The sequence below is a fragment of the Typopeltis vanoorti genome, chromosome 1 (assembly GCF_054136105.1).
Source record: "Typopeltis vanoorti isolate ZY-2024b chromosome 1, IOZ_Tvanoo_1.0, whole genome shotgun sequence".
Classification (NCBI taxonomy): domain Eukaryota; kingdom Metazoa; phylum Arthropoda; class Arachnida; order Uropygi; family Thelyphonidae; genus Typopeltis; species Typopeltis vanoorti.
Window position 1 is genome coordinate 112621871 of NC_143549.1, and position 17969 is coordinate 112639839.

At 36.9% G+C, this 17969-nt stretch overlaps 1 protein-coding gene across 1 annotated transcript in view; it reads left to right on the forward strand.

Annotated features, from left to right (window-relative positions):
• Positions 1 to 239: 239 nt before the first annotated feature.
• PCB (Pyruvate carboxylase) overlaps positions 240 to 17969 on the forward strand; it is a 553291-nt gene continuing 535561 nt past the window's right edge. Inside the window, exon 1 of the mRNA XM_090392830.1 lies at positions 240 to 414. The gene's annotated coding sequence lies outside the window, so the exon portion shown is untranslated. The remainder of the gene's footprint in view (positions 415 to 17969) is intronic.

Genomic DNA, 17969 nt, shown 5'->3' on the forward strand with positions numbered 1-17969 from the left:
AATAGGTTTTGTTTTCTCTTAATTTGAAAATTTGCAACACACTTCCACGTCTCTTTCGACTGGCCACTGCTATCAGTGCTGTTTGGTTAATCATTTTCTGGTTAATAAATAATATGATTTTTGTTACCTATATTTAAAATATCTGTTACATATGCTGTACATGTAATTCAAAATTAAAGGAAAATAAAGTTCCTGTTTGTTTTGCAACTGGTGTATGTTGTAAGAATGTTTGTTATAGATGGTGTGTAAATCTCGTCTGCTTTCTGATATATCACGTTGTGGTGGAAGTTGCAATACCATATCGTATTTAAATTAACGCATGCTGTTTTTCACATGTTTCACTGACCGGCGCAACGTTTGGTGTTTTGGAACGCTTTCCTTATGCAAGTATTGATAATTACAGCCCAGAAATAGGTTTGTATTTCCATATAGCGTTATTATAAGTCTTTAGGAACTGTATCAAAGTGTAGTTATTGCTTTAAGTCATGGGACATATGATTTCCGATCATGATTTCTCATTTATCCAACGAACATTTGAGAAGTGTTTAGAAATAACTAAATGACTAGCTAAATTAGACTTTTTTTTTTTACATTATTTATGGTTCTGGGGAAAGAAGATTTTTTTTTTTTTTGTTAAGCATGTAGAATGAGTAAAAATATGCAGTTAATAGCATAAAATTAGTTTCCGTATTTTAACGAGGTGATATGGGCAGGCATAAGAATTGCAACACCTCCAAGAGCTCTACGCAGGAGCGCAGCCCCCAGTGTCTACATTCCTAAAGGGGAGGATGGGGAGACGATAGTTAGATAAGATACGGAAGCCAGTTTCATGCTATCTAGTCACATTTTTTTTTAAATAAAAAACTTGTCTATATTCTCCTCTAAAAAAAATTTGGAAACGAATTTAATTTAATGCCTTCTAACCGTGTTTTCTATTAATTCCTACATGTTTTATAGATACCTTTTCCCCTGCTCGATGAGTAATATATTTCTTTTAAAATTTAAATAAAGTCACTAGTATAGTTCAGCATTAGATAAAGAGCGAAATGTATTATTCCCTTTTCTATTATGGGGAGAAGGTGCATTTTTGTTAAATAGCTTTTGTATATAAAGTATAGCGATATTACCATAACAGCCCACCTACAGTGGTCTGATGGAAGCTACAGTCAAGATCTCGTCATATGTGGATCAAGATCCTAAATATCCAATTTTGTTAATTCCATCCGGCAAAAAGCAAGTTGTAAAAAAAAAAAATAAATAAATAAAAAATAAATGTTTAACTCTGCCTAGTCCATTTGGAAGAATGCTTAAAATTTCACCTTCTGGAAAGATGCTCTCTCATTGTGAGTGAAGTCACTATTTTTTATTTATTTATTTATTTATTTTATTATAATTAAGTTAGTTGGTCTGGTGTGGAAGCAGCAGAGTTTTTTTTACTCAAGAAAACTTGGGTTTTTCATGCATAACAGGTAACATTAATCAGGTAGGGGTTTCCTGTGATGAGTGCTGGGACTCTAGGAGGCATAATAATAATATGGCACATAATTAATGTGTGGCATATTATTATTATTTGGTAACCTCCATGGAGAGAGTCAAAAGACTCATTGTGGAACCTTGTTCGTTCCTGTTAAAAGCATATGACACTTTTTGGCCATAAAAAAATTATATCTGTTCCTCACCTTCTTTAATCCTTTAAAATCCCCTCCTCAAAACATTTTTATCATATCACTTCTTTTCTGTCTTTCCAATGAACTCTGCAGTTTTTCTTCCATCTCTCCTCATTCCAGAATAGCAATATTAGCTTATTTCTCGCTTTTGGACATTTACCTGTTAGTTCTTATCATAGCAGACATGCATTCTGTAGTATTTGCAAATCTTGCAGTGTGCCCATTGAACTTATGATAGTCACCTTTTAGATCTAGAACCTCCTGTATGAGCAGAAGAGCATGGCAAGAAAGATGACTGTAATGGCAAAGCAGATAGGAAAGAGAGGTTGTTAGTTATTTTTATTATTACATAACACCTCCAGGGAGTCCAAAGACTCATTGAGGGCGGGCACCCACTCTACAACTCTGTCTCTACCACTCAAAATCCACCAACTACAACGAACTGCAACTACACCAATGCCATCTACCACACCACCATCATTAGCATTTACATAGACGATCACAAACATCCATGCCCACAGCGGGATTCGAACCAGCAGCCTTTTGGCTGGAGAGTGGATGCGCTAACCACTTGGCTAACCAGGCTAGCAATTATTCTGATTGATTAATCAAACAAATAGGAATTGGAATTTATTGCATTTTTTGGGAACACTTTCCAGCAATGAGGGATGGTATTCCATACCATTTATTAATTTGGAATTTTTCATGCCGAATGGAAGAAAGTACAGAGTGTTTTGATGTAGATGCAGCTGTTGAATCAATGTAATCAGGAAAATCTGGCATGATTTGGATGGTCTTAAGTAAGATTAGGTGGAGTAGATTTTTAAGCAATGAGATATGATTAAGTTCTAGGCAGATTAAATTTTAGGTATGGGAATCAGTGGGTAAAAAGATTCACCAATTCTCTTTATCATATATCAGGACATTAATATAACTGTAGGATGGGTAGGTGAAAAAACAGTCTAGGGGTCCTCCTGCATCGGTGGAAAAGTTTGAGGATATAAAAAAATAATTCATCTTAATTAAATCAGTCACTAGTTGTTTTATGCGACTCCATCATGAAAAGTTGTAAATCTATACATTAGTGCTGTGGATAGGTTTATCTGTATTTATTAATTTTAATATAATATTTACCTTTTACATAATCTGTAAACCCTGCTCTAAAGACCAAACAAGTACTTCAGGCTTCCTTATTGTAGATAATCACTCCCCATTGAGACCACTGTCCTTATTGAGGATAGTAGTCTCATACCAAGCAGATGAATGCATCTTCTAGGAAGATGGTTGCAAACATGTATACTCGTGGGATTCGAACCTACATATCAGTACTCCTGTTGGCAAGAGTGCAGATGTGTCCATTAGTCCCCTGAAAATAGAATGGAGTCATCCCTGAAGTGGAGGTTTTACATCTGCAGGCAGCATTTAAGAGCAGTGTTAATAAATGAACATATTAGGTGATTCCTTAATTTGTAGATACATTTTTGTGTGCTATTTTAAGCTTAAAATGGAGAGGTTTTACTTACTTTGCTTTATTATTATTCATGATCTCTATAGAATTATAATAATCATTGTAGGAAGCTGTCCATGATCCTGCCATTTGGAAAAGATGAATTCATTTCTTGATATGACAAATTATTTATATAAGCTTTTTAAATGGAATGTGAGTTAGCTACTATCATATAGAATTTTTTTTCCTTTTCTCTCTCTCTCTCTCTCCCCCCCCCCCCTCACTGATGTGCTATAGATTTTGTAACCTTTCATGTAAATCTTGGGACTCATCATGGGAGGACAGTGTATACCACACCCACATGTTTAAATGTTTGTCGATTGTGTAGTATACATAGTCTTCATACTGATGAATTGTGAGACTTGTACATGAAAGATTACAAAATCTATAGCATTAGTGTTATGGGGGAAAGGTAAGAAGGAATCTGGTTTGTTTGGATTTATTCCAAAGGTAATGGTTGTAATCTTTGAAGATAGTGAGGGAGAGAGACTGTTCCAAGCAGAGGTAGGAGGAATGAAAGAGGATTAAGAAGTGAGTTCACTGAGTTTGAATCAGGATAGTAAATGGATGTTGACATGTTGTTGGTTCTTGGTGAAGTGAATTTTATTTATTTGTATGACATAAATAAAACATGCAGTACAATACACTGTCATTTTAAAAACATATAAAATTAAAAGCCATTTTAAAAACCAGTAAAATTAAAAGCTTATATCCATATTAGTCAATTGATTCATAGCTTTGGGAGTAACACTTAAAAAGTCCACTTTTGCCTCCTGAATATGCTGAAGTTAAGAATGCTTGCCTTGGTCATCATTGCAGGAGTTTGGAGAAGAATGATACCAGATTAGTGATATTACATTTGAAGAAGAAAGAAGTTTCAGATTTAGAAACTATAACTCATTTTTTTAGGAATGTTAATCAAGTGAGTAATATTTATTATCTGACTAGTTTCACCAATTTTTACTATCAGCATCTTCAGGGATACAATTGGTAAGGGATATGAAGGTAACAGACTAGGTTTTAACTGACAGTTCTAATTCATACAAAATTAGTACTGTGCATGAGAGAATACGCGTGTCGCGGGTACATGATTTATTGGTTGAGAGACATAATGTAATTGGCGTGAAAGTTCATTTCTTTAGTGTTTAGTGATCTAATTAAAGTTTTCCAAATATCAGGTAGGATTAGACCTTGATTTTTATTTAGGTTCCCTGTTGAACGGGTGACTATAGCAGCTTCCTTGAAGGTTCTGGAATGGTAGTTCTCTTCTATATAGGGCATATGACTCTTATCCCACTCAATAAGACGGTTGGTAGTGGCAAAGTGGAAAGAAAGGCCTGAAATATCTTGTCTGTTGTTTCTAACATAGCCTATGTGCTATGTTAGAAGCAACATAAAAAAGTTGTCTTTGTGGTATATCTGAAAAGATATACCACAAAGACAACGTGATGACACCCAACACATCAGCACTGTAACTATTCCATTTGTTAGCACCATTTCCAAAAAATTGGCTATCCTTCCTGGCTATCTTGTATTAGAAACTAGAAAGAGTTCTAGTTTCTAATACAAGTAGTCAAGAAAAAAGTCGCACTATAAAGTTTCAGATTTTTTTATATTTGGTTCTTTTTAAAATCACATTTGGAATTTATTGATGGTTTGTTAGGCTGAGAGTTGCAGTGTAGGTTTAGGAGTTTTGGCCTCAAGCCACTTGAAATATGCTGATTTTTACTACCTCTGCTTGGAATAGTCTCCCTCCAGGCCAGATTTCAGTGGTATGATAAGACTGATATGGTTGTGATGTTCCAAAATGCATTTGCTAATGGATCTACCTGTCTGTCCATAGTAGGACAATTTACAGGAACATGGGACCTCATACATGCCAGGTAGCATCAGAGGTGAGAGTTTGTCTTTAGGAGAAGGTAACCAATTGTGGATCTGGTTGATTGGTTTGTAGGTAGCAGCTGATTTATATTTTCTCATAATTTTTGAAAGACATTCTGAAATGCCTTTGACACAAGGTATGGGAATCCTATGGGCTTGTTCTTGTCTAGGTTGATGTGTGGGGAAGTGACTAATGTTTTTTTGAATTGTTTTTGAGTTGTATCCATTTTGTATGGCTATATTTTTGATTGCTTCCAATTCTTCATTTAAAGATTCTTCGGAGGAGCAGAGTCTGTGTGTGTGCTCTAGTTACTAATGATTTAATAATGCCAAATTTTTGAGATGGATGATGAACCGAAGAATTGTGACTGTAGCAACCTGAAAATGTCAGCTTACGATAGACAAAAGTGGAGCCATCTTCTTTTCTTTGGATGTGTACATCCAGGAAGGAGATACCCTGTGGAGATTCTTTTTCTAGCGTGAATTTGATGCGAGGATGTAGAAGGCTGATTTTTTTTCTAGAAACAAGTGTAGTTCTTGTTCAGAATGACCCCCCAGACAGCAAAGACATCATCGACATATCATAGCCAGATTTTTGGTTTAGGATTATAAGTGAAAATTTTTTCTTTAAAGTGTTCTAGAAAAAGGTTGGCTAAGTTTGATGATAAGGGAGACCCCCATTGCTGTTCCTTCCTCTTGCTTGTAAATTTTCTCTTTCCAAGTGAATCCAGATGTAATAACAAATTTGAATAATTCAACAATATTGGATGGAAATTTTTGAGTTAGTAAGCCTATCGTTTCTGCTAATTAGCATGTCAGTTTCCAACAGTTAAATGCGTTTAATTTTTGTGTGAAACTCTGTGTGGAATTTTTAATTGATGAGGCTGAGTGGCCTATGAGAGGACTGAGAAGACAAGATAAAAATCTCCATAATTTGTAAATTGGACTGCTAATAGAATCCACGATGGGTCTGAGTGGAACGTTATTCTTGTGAAGTTTAGGTAAATCGTATATTCTAGGAGGCCTAGCATGGCATGTCCTGAGTGTTTTTATTGTTTCTTGATCTAGGGAAGAGGTTTCATCTAGTAACTTGTTTAGTTTCTTGAACTGTCTTTTTGTAGGATCATAATGAAGTTGGGCATATGTATTTCAATCTCGGAGTAACAAATTCATTTTTCAGTCATATGAATTGATATCTAGGACAACAGTGGTATTTCCCTTGTCAGCTCTGGTGATGATTGTTTCTATTATGTTTTAAGGAAGTAAGAGCTTTCAGTTCTGATGGTGGGATATTCATTTCCGAAGGTTTGGCATCATAGATTATTTTTGCAATTTTGAAACATAGTCTATTGGCTTCAATATTGGACAGATGGCTGATGTTTCTTTCAATGTTGTGTATAAAATCTAAATATGGAATGTGTTTAGCTGAAATGGCAAATTTATGACCTCTTGCTAGAACGTTTAATTCTTCTGGAAATACTTTTTAATAAATTTAGTTTAAGTGAAAAATAAACTTTCAACTTCCGGAAATACTTTTATTGGGATTATATTGATCAAGTGCATATAACAACAACTAAGTTATACCAACTAGTTTCACCAACTAAGTCTGTTGGCATCTTCAGGGTACATAACTGATGTACGGCACTAAAAAGTAAAAAATTGTTACAAACTATAATCAACCGATTCCAATTATATTAAACAAAGAACAGAGCACGTACAATACATTCATAGAGCGTGGATGATATCACTTGTTGTTATTTAGGAATGTCCTATAGTTGGCACTATAATTCAGTTCTGGCGAGTTGAAGGATCTGATAAGGGTCTTCCAGATCACGGGCAAGATTAGTCCTTGGTTCCTGTTAAGGTTTTGTATACAGCGGGCAACTGTTGTGGCCTCCTTAAAAATTCGGGAGCGGAAGTCCTCCTCCATGTAAGGAATTGTGCTTCTATCCCACTCTATGGTATGGTTCGTTCTTGAGAAATGAAAAGCTAACCCCGATTTTTCTTCTCTGTTATTATTGACGTCACCTATGTGTTCTTTTTGCCTAATTTCAAGGCTCCTTGAAGTTTGGCCGATGTAATTCAAGCTGCACGAGCATGGTATGTTATAAACTCCAGCATATTTGGAGAAAGGGTGGCTATCTTTTGGAGATCTTAAGAATTGTCTAATCGTTTCTGTGGGTTTAAATTTTTTATGTAGATTAACGTTACTTTTTTCAAATGTTTGTACCCCCACATGTTTTGAGACATTAATAATCAATTGTAGCAATTCTTGTTTTGACCTACTTGATAATATTGGTATAACTTAGTTGTTATTATATGCACTTGATCAATATAATCCCAATAAAAGTATTTCCAGAGCTTTTTGGTCAAGAAAATTAAACGTTTTTTAACATTTAATTCTTCTATTAGTGGACAACTAGATAAGTTGACAACCCATTTTTTGCTCGATAATTTGTTGATATTTTTCTTGGATCGATTTAACAAAGTAAGGTATTTTTTATGTAGATTAACGTTACTTTTTTCAAATGTTTGTACCCCCAAGTCATACATCTGCAACCACGACTATGATCAGTCAGGCCTGGCTGATCATGTCTTGGATACAACCCACAGGATCTAATGGGAAAAAACCACCATGCTCCACCACAGCAAATTCAAAAAAAGAGAGACTATTTTTAGAATCAGCAGCAGCTCTCAGAAACCAACCAAATCTTAATAAATACGGTTGCATTAAGCTTCCTGAGATTTGGGAAACACTTATCAGAGATATCACCTTACATTCCAGACCACCTACAACTGCTCTTAGGGGGCGCTCCACCTAGATAGGACTTTAGAGTCAACCACGTGGTTGGGCTTAGTATTGTGTGGTATTTGTGTCTATGTTACGTTAGTTTTTTTGTAATCACTGAAGATGTCTCAGTGACTGAGACAAAATACAGGAAGTATTAAATTCCGTTTTAATCCTTTCTGAGTGCTGTATACAATCCGTTAAGCCTCCAACATGAAAAATGAAAAATAATATTTAATACTTCATCTCAGTTACACAGACATCATCAGGGCAACCCAAAACTGAGTGAAACTCAGACAAAAGACTAGAGTCCTAACTAGGTGGAGGCATCCGCTATAGGCACCTGTTAGCAGCCTAGGATGTAAATTGGAATCTTTAAGTATTAGCATTTCCTGTATTTTGATAAGTTTTATGGAAGTTTAAAGAAAATATGGTTGCATAAAACTTCCCAAAATAATGGAAACACTAACATTTTGAGATCATTTAATTCGTACCTGGTTAGGACTAGTCTTTCATTTACATTTCACTCGGTTTTGTGTTGCCTTCGTGTGTTTGTTACAAGTCTCATATCGTACCCTCTGATGATGTCTCTGTAACCAAGACAGAATATTGGAAGAATTAAATCTTTTTAATCCTTTCTCTGTACTGTTTCATTCCCTTAAACTTCTAACATGAGTGTTTAAATCAATTTTAACTTAAGGACTAAGAGTTAGGTTAGAAATAACACAGCTGATCAACGACCAAATATACAAGTGTGCTGAGAAAAATAAAGTAAGAATTGATGACATCAATGGCAGAATCATCAAAAATGAAGATAAACTTGACACAGAATTCCAAAATGTGCAAGCAGAGTTAAGATGCATGGTCACTTAAATATGAGAAAACTTCAAACTTTTTTGATGAAAAAAAAAAAAAAAAAAGACCCAGGTGCACTGCACCTGAGGTTTCACCATCCATGTTAAGGCTGTCTTCAGGAGTATATATCATCATCTGCTTGATGTGTGTCCCCAAGGGATGTTCAAGGTACTATGATACCACTATATGAATAAGTTTAAATTATTATCATTGTCCTATCAGCAATTTTCCTCCAAATTAGTCTATTACTTGTCAGCACTCAAATATTATCACATCTAACATTTCATGCTTCTAAGGCAGTTCTGATTAAATCAATCCATCAATCAATTTATATGAACCCACAATAATGTGGGTTCATATAAAAACTTATAAAATAGGTGAATAACAAAGATGGTATCAGGACTGTACAATGTTAGTTATATGATAGTTTTTTTTCAAAAACTATCTTGTAGATGCAATGTCTAAATGTATTCCAAGGGTGAGAAGGTTAAATAAGGTAGATGTAAAATGGATGAATAAAGAGATTAAGCATGTGATATAGAGAAAAAGGGCATTATGGAGGCAGCATAAGAGAAGTGGAAATAACCAATTCCATGAGGACTACAAAGACCAGGCAAGGCTGGTGAGGGAAGCTAATGAGAGGTATGAACAGCAGTTACCTAATGAAGCCAAAAAGAATCCTAAGTAGTTCTTTCGATATGTAGCCAGCAAAAGAAAAAAATGATTATGGAAGAATGTCATTGATTGGAGAAAATGGTATAAAGACAGCTGTTGCAGATACTTAATAAGCAGTTCATAAAAGTCTTTCAATCTTGTGAATGTGACTTCATGGAGAGATTAAAAGCAGTTGATGATGGGGGGGAGAGAGACTGACAGTAAGTGAGAAAGAGGTGTATGGGGAGTTGAGCAAACTAGATGTAAATAAGGCTGTGGGACTTGATAATATATCACCACGTATTCTGAAGGAATGTGCCAGGGAGTTGATACGGCCTTGATATTTTTTTTAATACGAGTCTTGCATTCGGTTAAGTTCCTAAGGAGTGGAAGGAGGGCAAGATTGTGTCATTTCATAAAGGAGGTGATAGAACTCAAGCATCAAACTATAGGCCTATCTATGTGTAGTTAAGGTGTTGTAGCTAAGTTGTTGGAGAAGCTTGTGAGAACTAGGATTCAGAATTGGGTTGACAACAATGGTATTATCTTTGATGGACAGCATGGATTTGCTAAAGGGAGGTCATGTTTTAGTAATCTACTTACTTATTACAATAAGGTAACTGCTTCCATGGACAGAGGAGAAGGATACACAGTAATATACTTAGATTTTGCAAAGGCTTTTGATAAATTACCACATCTACCACATGATAAGTTGATAGTCAAACTGGAGTGGATGGGGTTGAATATTAGATTGATGCATTGGATTGGAGAGACTGGCCATCTGATAGGTATCAACATGTTGTGTATGGGGGAGCGATATCCAGGAAAAGGAAAGTTACTAGTGGTGTGCCTCAGGGCCATTGCCGTTTAACTTGTATATTTATGATATTGGTGAAAATTTGGATGGAGATATTCAGTTGTTTGCAGATGATGCAAAGTTGGGATGAACCATAAAGAACACTGGCTTGCCCATTACCGTGCCCAATCACGGTAACGGGGATGTCAGTTTAATGTTGCAAAATGTAAGGTTTTAAAATTTGGAAAACAAAAATGGGACGCAGAATTTATGCTTGGTGAGGATATATTGTCGGAGGTGGAGGAAATAAGAGATCAGGGAGGGGGGGGGGATAGTGGATAAGGATCTGAGATTTAGGGGACATATTTTCTAGAATGGGCCTCTCATGATGAGTCTTTTGACAGCGTGGAGACCTGAATGATAATAATAATATTGTGTTATAGTCTTCACAATTATAGCCAAAATTGTGAAGACAACACAAATGCTTCTGGGAATGATGTGGAGGACACTGACTTGTAGAAGTAGGGAGATTCTTGTTCCATTGTATAAGGCTTTGATTAGGCCTTCCAGAATAAATAATAGAACTTGTGCACTACAGTGCCCAGATTTGGTCACCTGGTTTTCAGAATGATGAAGAGATGTTGGAGAGGATCCAGAGATGACTGACTAAGGTAGTTTCTGACCTCTGGAATGTCGAGTATGAGGAAAGATTGAGAAGATGCAGCGTCTGGTAGACAGGTGAGATATGATAGAGACCTACAAGTTAGTAAGGGGTTGTTATAGGATCAATGCTAGAGAGGTTCTACAGAAAATAGTGAGAGATCAGTGAAGAACCAGAGGTCATCCCTGAAAGCTGTATAAAGAAGGTGTGAGTAAGGGAGGGAGAAGCAAGTTTTTTTCATGCAGAGTGGTGAATGATTGGAATGCCCTGCCTGAGAGTGGGGTGTCTGCAGAGAATTTGAGTATGCTTAAAGCACAAAAATTTGAGTATGCTTAAAGCACATAAAGCACAAAGATGAGCTGTGTGTATGATAAAAGGACCTCCTAGATGAGTCTTTGGCTCCATGGGATCTTGGATAATAATAATAATAAAAAAAGGCTGAGGGAATGTGGATTACAGAGTTTGGTAGATATGAGAGGTGATAATTGAGACTTTTAAACTATTGAGAAGTGGTTACAGGGTTGACAGTGGGGAGTTCTTTTGCTTGGTGGAGCAGAGGGAAGGAATGAGGACAAGGAGTCATCCCCAGAAGTTACGGAAGGAATTTGTGAGCAAGAGGGCGAGAAGTGGTTTCTTTGCATGGTGGGTGGTTGAACTGTGGAATGCATGGCCTGATAGAGTGGTGAGAGAGCATGAATTGTCAATGAGCTCAAGGAGTGGTATGATAGACTCTGCATTTTCTAGAATGGGCCTGTCATGATGAGTCTTTTGACAGCATGGAGACCTGAATGATAATAATAATATTGTGTTAGAGACCATGAGATGGCAGCACTTCCCACATACCATTCTTTGCCATGTGATAATCATTTTTATCCTACCTAGCACTAAGTTATAGTCACCTCCTATATCAAATCCTCTGTACATGCTTGTATCCTCTGACCCAACATAAAGATATAACTATCAATAATGACAGTCAACAAGGCTTTTCTTATTCCTTGCATTTTCTCTCCACATGAACTTTTGCACATCCTTATGCTGGAACATGGTGTCAGTAATGGCTAGTCCATATCCTGAGCAGAAATCCAGCAAGTACATACCATTATTATTATATAAACACAAGCTTCTAAAGAAGTAACTGGTAGACTGATTTATGGGAGGAGGGGGGGGGGAGAATAAACTAAAAGTAGAATTTGTATTTAAGTTGAATATTACTATAAAAAAAATTAGTTCAATATACAAGAATTCTAAACTTGTAGAAGAATCATGTTTTCAGTGATTTAAGCACTGGATACATTTATGATTGTTGTTAGAACCGGAATTTCTATTTCTTTTTTTCTGAATTTCATTTCTATTTCAGAATTTTTCAGAAGTGAAGGAAAAGGATGTATTCCTAGCTTTGCAATACAAGGAAGAACTTATATGGGACAATGGGAATCTCATAGTAAAGGCCATTTTAGTGCTGTAATTCCTCAATTATCTGACCACACACAGTGGATAAATAACTGAAGGTACAAATATGTGGTGCTCAATCAGAATTCAAGAATTGGTTAACTAAAGGTTTGGAAACTGAAGGTTGGAAAATTATGACCACTGCATTAATGTGTTAGCCATCAGCATGTCAGAAAAAAATTATTTCTGTATATAGCCGGCGTGGCTGGCCTAGTGGTTAACGTATCCGCTCTCCAGCCAAAAGGCTGTGGGTTCGAATCCCGCCATGGGCATGGACATTTGTGATTGTCTGTGGAAAAACTAGTGGTGGTGGTCAGCAGTAGATGGTGCTGGTGTAGTTGCGGTTAGTTGTAGTTGGTGGATTGAGTGGTGGAGAGAACTGTACAGCAGGTGCCCTCCCTCGATGAGTCTATGGATTCCCCAGAGGTGTCAAATAATAATAGTATATACCTAGCAAACAGGATGTTCAAATTTTTTCAAAGTTTTTCTTTCAGTTGAAGTAGATGATGTTTACTGTTCTAGTGGTACATCTTGAGAACTTATTCGGTTATTATGATGCTAGTTTGTTGATACATAGAGAAGTGGCAGAAGCCAAAAGGCCATCTTATTTATTCAAGTCAGAAAAATATCAATGATGGCTTCACATGCATCCTGAAATATTAAGTCATATCATACAAGAAGTTTACAATGTGTAACATCTAGGTTCCTTTCCAGTCAATCCTGTGATTAATGTCAATGAAATGGCCTGAAAGACCTGATCTTCCAGATGTAAATAATCTGATATATCTTGTGTTCTTTGTCTAAAATAGTTCTGTATCACCAATATAAGGAATGCACCAGTATAAAAGTATTTCACTAGTGGAGTGCCTCAGGGGTCTGTTTTAGGGCCATTACTATTTAACTTATATATTAATGATATTGGTGAAGATTTGGATGGAGATATTCAGTTGTTTGCAGATGATGCAAAGTTGGGACGAACCATAAAGAGTAGTGAAGATGTTGTGGCCTTGCAAGAAGACTTGAATAAATTGAGTGATTGGGCAAGCAAATGGGGATGTGAGTTCAATGTTGCAAAATGTAAAGTTTTAAAATTTGGAAAACAAAGATGGGATGCAGAATTTATGCTTGGTGAGAATATATTGTTGGAAGTAGAGGAAATAAGAGATCTGGGGGTGATAGTGGATAAGGATCTAAAATTTAGGGGACACATCGCCAAAATTGTGAAGACAACACAAAGACTTCTGGGAATGATGCGGAGGACACTGACATGTAGAAGTAGGGAGATACTTGTTCCAATGTATAAGGCTTTGATTAGGCCACACTTGGACTATTGTGCCCAGATTTGGTCACCGGGTTTTCAGAAGGATGAAGAGATGTTGGAAAGGGTCCAAAGGCGACTGACTAAGGTAGTTTCTGACCTCTGGAATGTTGAGTATGAGGAAAGATTGAAAAGATGTAATTTGCAGAGTCTCGTGGAGAGAAGGAAGAGGGGAGATATGATAGAGACCTACAAGTTGGTAAGGGGTTGTTATAGGATCAATGGTGGAGAAGTTCTACAGAGAATAGTGGGAGATCAGGGGAGAACCAGAGGTCATCCCTGGAAACTGTATAAGGAGGGTGTGAGTAAGGGAGTGAGAGGCAGGTTTTTTTCGTGCAGAGTTGTGAGTGATTGGAATGCCTTGCCTGAGAGCGTGGTGTCTGCAAGTAGTTTGAATGTGTTTAAGACACGGTATGATGAGATGTGTGTGTAAGATAAAAGGACCTCCTAGATGAGTCTTTGACTCCATGAGGTCTTGTTTAATAATAATAATAATAATAACAGAGTAGACACCTAGGTGAGCTAATGATGGAGAAGATCTTAAGAAAAGTTCTTGAGTTTTCAGGGAGGGGAAGCTACTCTGAGGTTATCCTTTCAAAAGTTTTTCTAACATCCATTTGTTGTATTGGAGTCATGAGGGGGGGGGTAGGGACTACTGTCAAATTAGTTTCTTTTGACTAAGTTGTGCAAGATCTTGTATAATTTCACTATCCATTAGTGATGGGTTTAACAACAGAAGGGCTTGCTTACTAGAATAGATGAGTAAGACCTTTAAAGACACTTAATTATAAGGAGTTTATGGATGTGATAGGAGTCTTCATGTATGTATTGTTCATGTTGGTTTCCAATAAACAAAATGACAAGTCACCTAATTTTGTACAGTTAATTCAAACAATATTAGGAATCACATAGAGTTAAGGTGCATGCTTACAATGGAGTCCCTCTATGTGTGCAGCAGCATGTTATAGAATTAAATTAAAATATATCTATCTTTTTATTAGATATATTTTAATTTAATTCTATAACATGCTACTGCATGCATAGAGGGACTCCATTGTAAGCATGTGCCCTAACTGTATGTGATTCCTAGTAGTGTTTGAATTAGCTGTACTGAAGATGTCCTATAATACTTAGGATGAAATATTTACTTATTAAAAAATCTTATTACTGTGGCTACATGTGTATGTTTAGTCATGAATGCTCCACAGGTTTCATTATACAACAAAGTCTTATTCCTTCATGGGGAACTGACAGCACAGAATACAAACTTACTAGGCAAACTATAATTGAAACAGGGTAAGCTACGTTCCAGAATCTTTTTTTTAAAAAAGTGCAGACACGATAAACTCATTCCCACATTTGCTAAACTAAAGGAAGTTATCAAATCACCAGGTGCTCATAAAATTCATCAGAAAGCAAGCCATTCCTTACTGCTTAATCAGTTACAAGTTTCTAAACATGAACTGGAAACAAATATTTTAAAAATCACAGAATTAGAAACTGAATTATCAAGTACGTCAAATCAAGAATTGCTACAATTGATTATTAATGTCTCAAAAAATGTGAGAATTACAGAGGTATTTCCCTACTGAGTGTTCCTGGCAAGATCTATGCAAGTATACTTGAGAAACGGTTGAGAAGAATTGTTGAAGAAAAGCTTGGTGAAGAACAAGCTGGATTCAGGCCAAATAGAGGCTGTCAGGATCAGATCTTCACTTTACGACAAATAGTCAAGAAAGCATGGGAATATAACATAGATCTGTATTTAAGTTTTGTCGATTTGGAAAAGGCATATGACAAGGTGCCAAGAGAGAAGCTATTCAATACGCTGCAGTTATATGGTGTCAATGGGGCATTATATCAAGCAATACTTAGTCTTTATTTGAGTTGTGAGTCAGCAGTTAGAATTGAAGGAAGTACAGGAAGATGGTTTAATGTTAAATCTGGTGTGAGACAAGGATGTACATTATCCCCTCTGTTATTCATTATCTATATGGATCACATTATTAAGGAATGTGGTATTAAACCTGATATCAAAATTGGAGATGTTAATGTCAGCTCTTTGCTTTATGCGGATGATGTTATACTTCTAAATAAATCCGCTACAAGTCTGCAAGATTCTCTGACTAAATTGAATAGCTGTTGTAATAGATATCGTATGAAGGTCAGCAATAAAAAGACAAAGACAATGAAAATAGGCAGAATCATTGAAAATGTCAACTGTGTTGTGAATGGAGAACCTGTGGAACAAGTAAAACATTTCAGCTACTTAGGCACAATTTTTACTGAAGATGGTAAACTAAATATAGAAATAGACAACAGAATCAGCAAAGCTGGTATCGTGGGAAGTCAATTGAATAAATTCATATGGAATAAGAAAGAAATTAGTCGGAACACTAAATTAGCTGTATACAAGACTGTGTTCAAACCAATTTTAACTCATGGATCTGAGAGCTGGGTCAGAAGTAAAACACTTGACCAAAGACTAGAGACCGCAGATATGAGAGTCCTGAGAAAGATTAGAGGAGTGAACAGATGGCATCAATGGCAATATCATATTAAAAATGAGGATATTAGGAAAGAACTTGACATTGTCAGCATCCAGGAATGTGTTAGCAGAGCTAATCTCAGATGGCATGGTCACTTAAATAGAATGGGAGAGGACAGATTAGCAAAACAAGTGTTCTCTGCCAGGTTGGCAGGAAAACGACCCAGAGGAAGACCAAGATATAGGTGGATTGATACGGTACAAAGTGCCTTAGACGATAGAAATATAAGATCTGATAATGTTGGAGTCTTGACAAGTAACAGACTGATTTGGAGGAAAATTGTAGATAGGAAGTTAGTAATGATGTAATTTTTTCATGTAGTACTGTCATATCCTGTACACCCCTTGAGGGTACATGGCAGGAATTTGATGATGATGATGGATAGGAAGGGAAAACTTGGTGGTGGAGTACTGCTTATGATAAGTGATGACTTATGTCTTCTAAGAGTGGAGGATTTGGAAGGGTGTGACACTAATGGTTTTGAAAGCATATAGTGTGAGGTAGAGGTGGGCAAGATAGGATATTTAGTGCGGTGTTGCTAGAAGCCAAGGAGCACAGAAGGGGCTCTGATGAATCAAGAATGATTATGGGAGATTTTAACTACAGCAGTATAAGTTGGGAAGAGGAAAATGCATGTAGTAATGAGGGAATGGAATTTCTGAAATTCTTGAGGGACAAATAAGTAAGGACGTAGGCACCTGGAGAGATTGCTGTTTTCTGAATGAGTCGGTGTGTCGATGCAGGTAAACTAGAATTCCCAGGGTGGATGGTAGCAGGGGTGGCCTCTCGTGGAAATGGGTGCTTGGTGGAATGCGGGGGGGGGGGACAACATCAGGTAACACAGAGTCCAGTGGGAGTCTGGAGGGGATAATAATAGGTATAGAAGCAGTGACATTTTTATGCTTTATACTAATGCCACGAGTATCCAGAATAAAGGAGATGAATTGATGGTGCTGATAACATCAGCCTGGCGAAAGGTTATTGGGATCTCCGAGATGTGGTTGATGGAAGATGATATAATAACAGGAATAGAAGTAGCAGGATAGGAAGGGAAAACTCGGTGGTGGAGTACTGCTTATGATAAGTGATGACTTATGTCTTCTATGAGTGGAGGATTTGGAAGGGAGTGACACTAATGGTTTTGAAAGCATACAGTGTGAGGTAGAGGTGGGCAAGATAGGATATTTAGTGGGGTGTTGCTAGAAGCCAAGTAGCACACAAGGTGCTCTGATGAATCAAGAATGATTATGGGAGATTTTAACTACAGAAGTGTAAGTTAGGAAGAGGAAAATGCATGTAGTAATGAGGGAATGGAATTTCTGAAATTCTTGAGGGACAAATGAATAAGGACGTAGGCATCTGGAGAGATTGCTGTTTTCTGAATGAGTCGGTGTGTCGATGCAGGTAAACTAGAATTCCCAGGGTGGATGGTAGCAGGGGTGGCCTCTTGTGGAAATGGGTGCTTGGTGGAAGGCGGCGGGGGGGGGGGGGGGGAACAACAATTTCATCTAAAATTCTTGAGGGACAAATGTCTTAGGCAACATGTAATAGAGGTACATTTGGTCATAGCATCAGAATAGCTAATAATAACTGAGATGACATCTCTCCTTCCCCCTCCCAGTTGGAAAGAGTGACCATGTGGTTTTTCACTTGGAAGATAAATAGACATGCAGGACTATCAAAGAAAAGGGAACGTATGTAGAATTATAAGACGGGTGATTATAATAGTCTTAGATAACAATTTGGGGCAGTTCCATGGAGGGCAGAATTGGAAGGCCAGGATATCATTAGTGCTTGGGAAATTGTGATGGAATATTTGTTTGCAGCAATAGTAAGTGTATTCC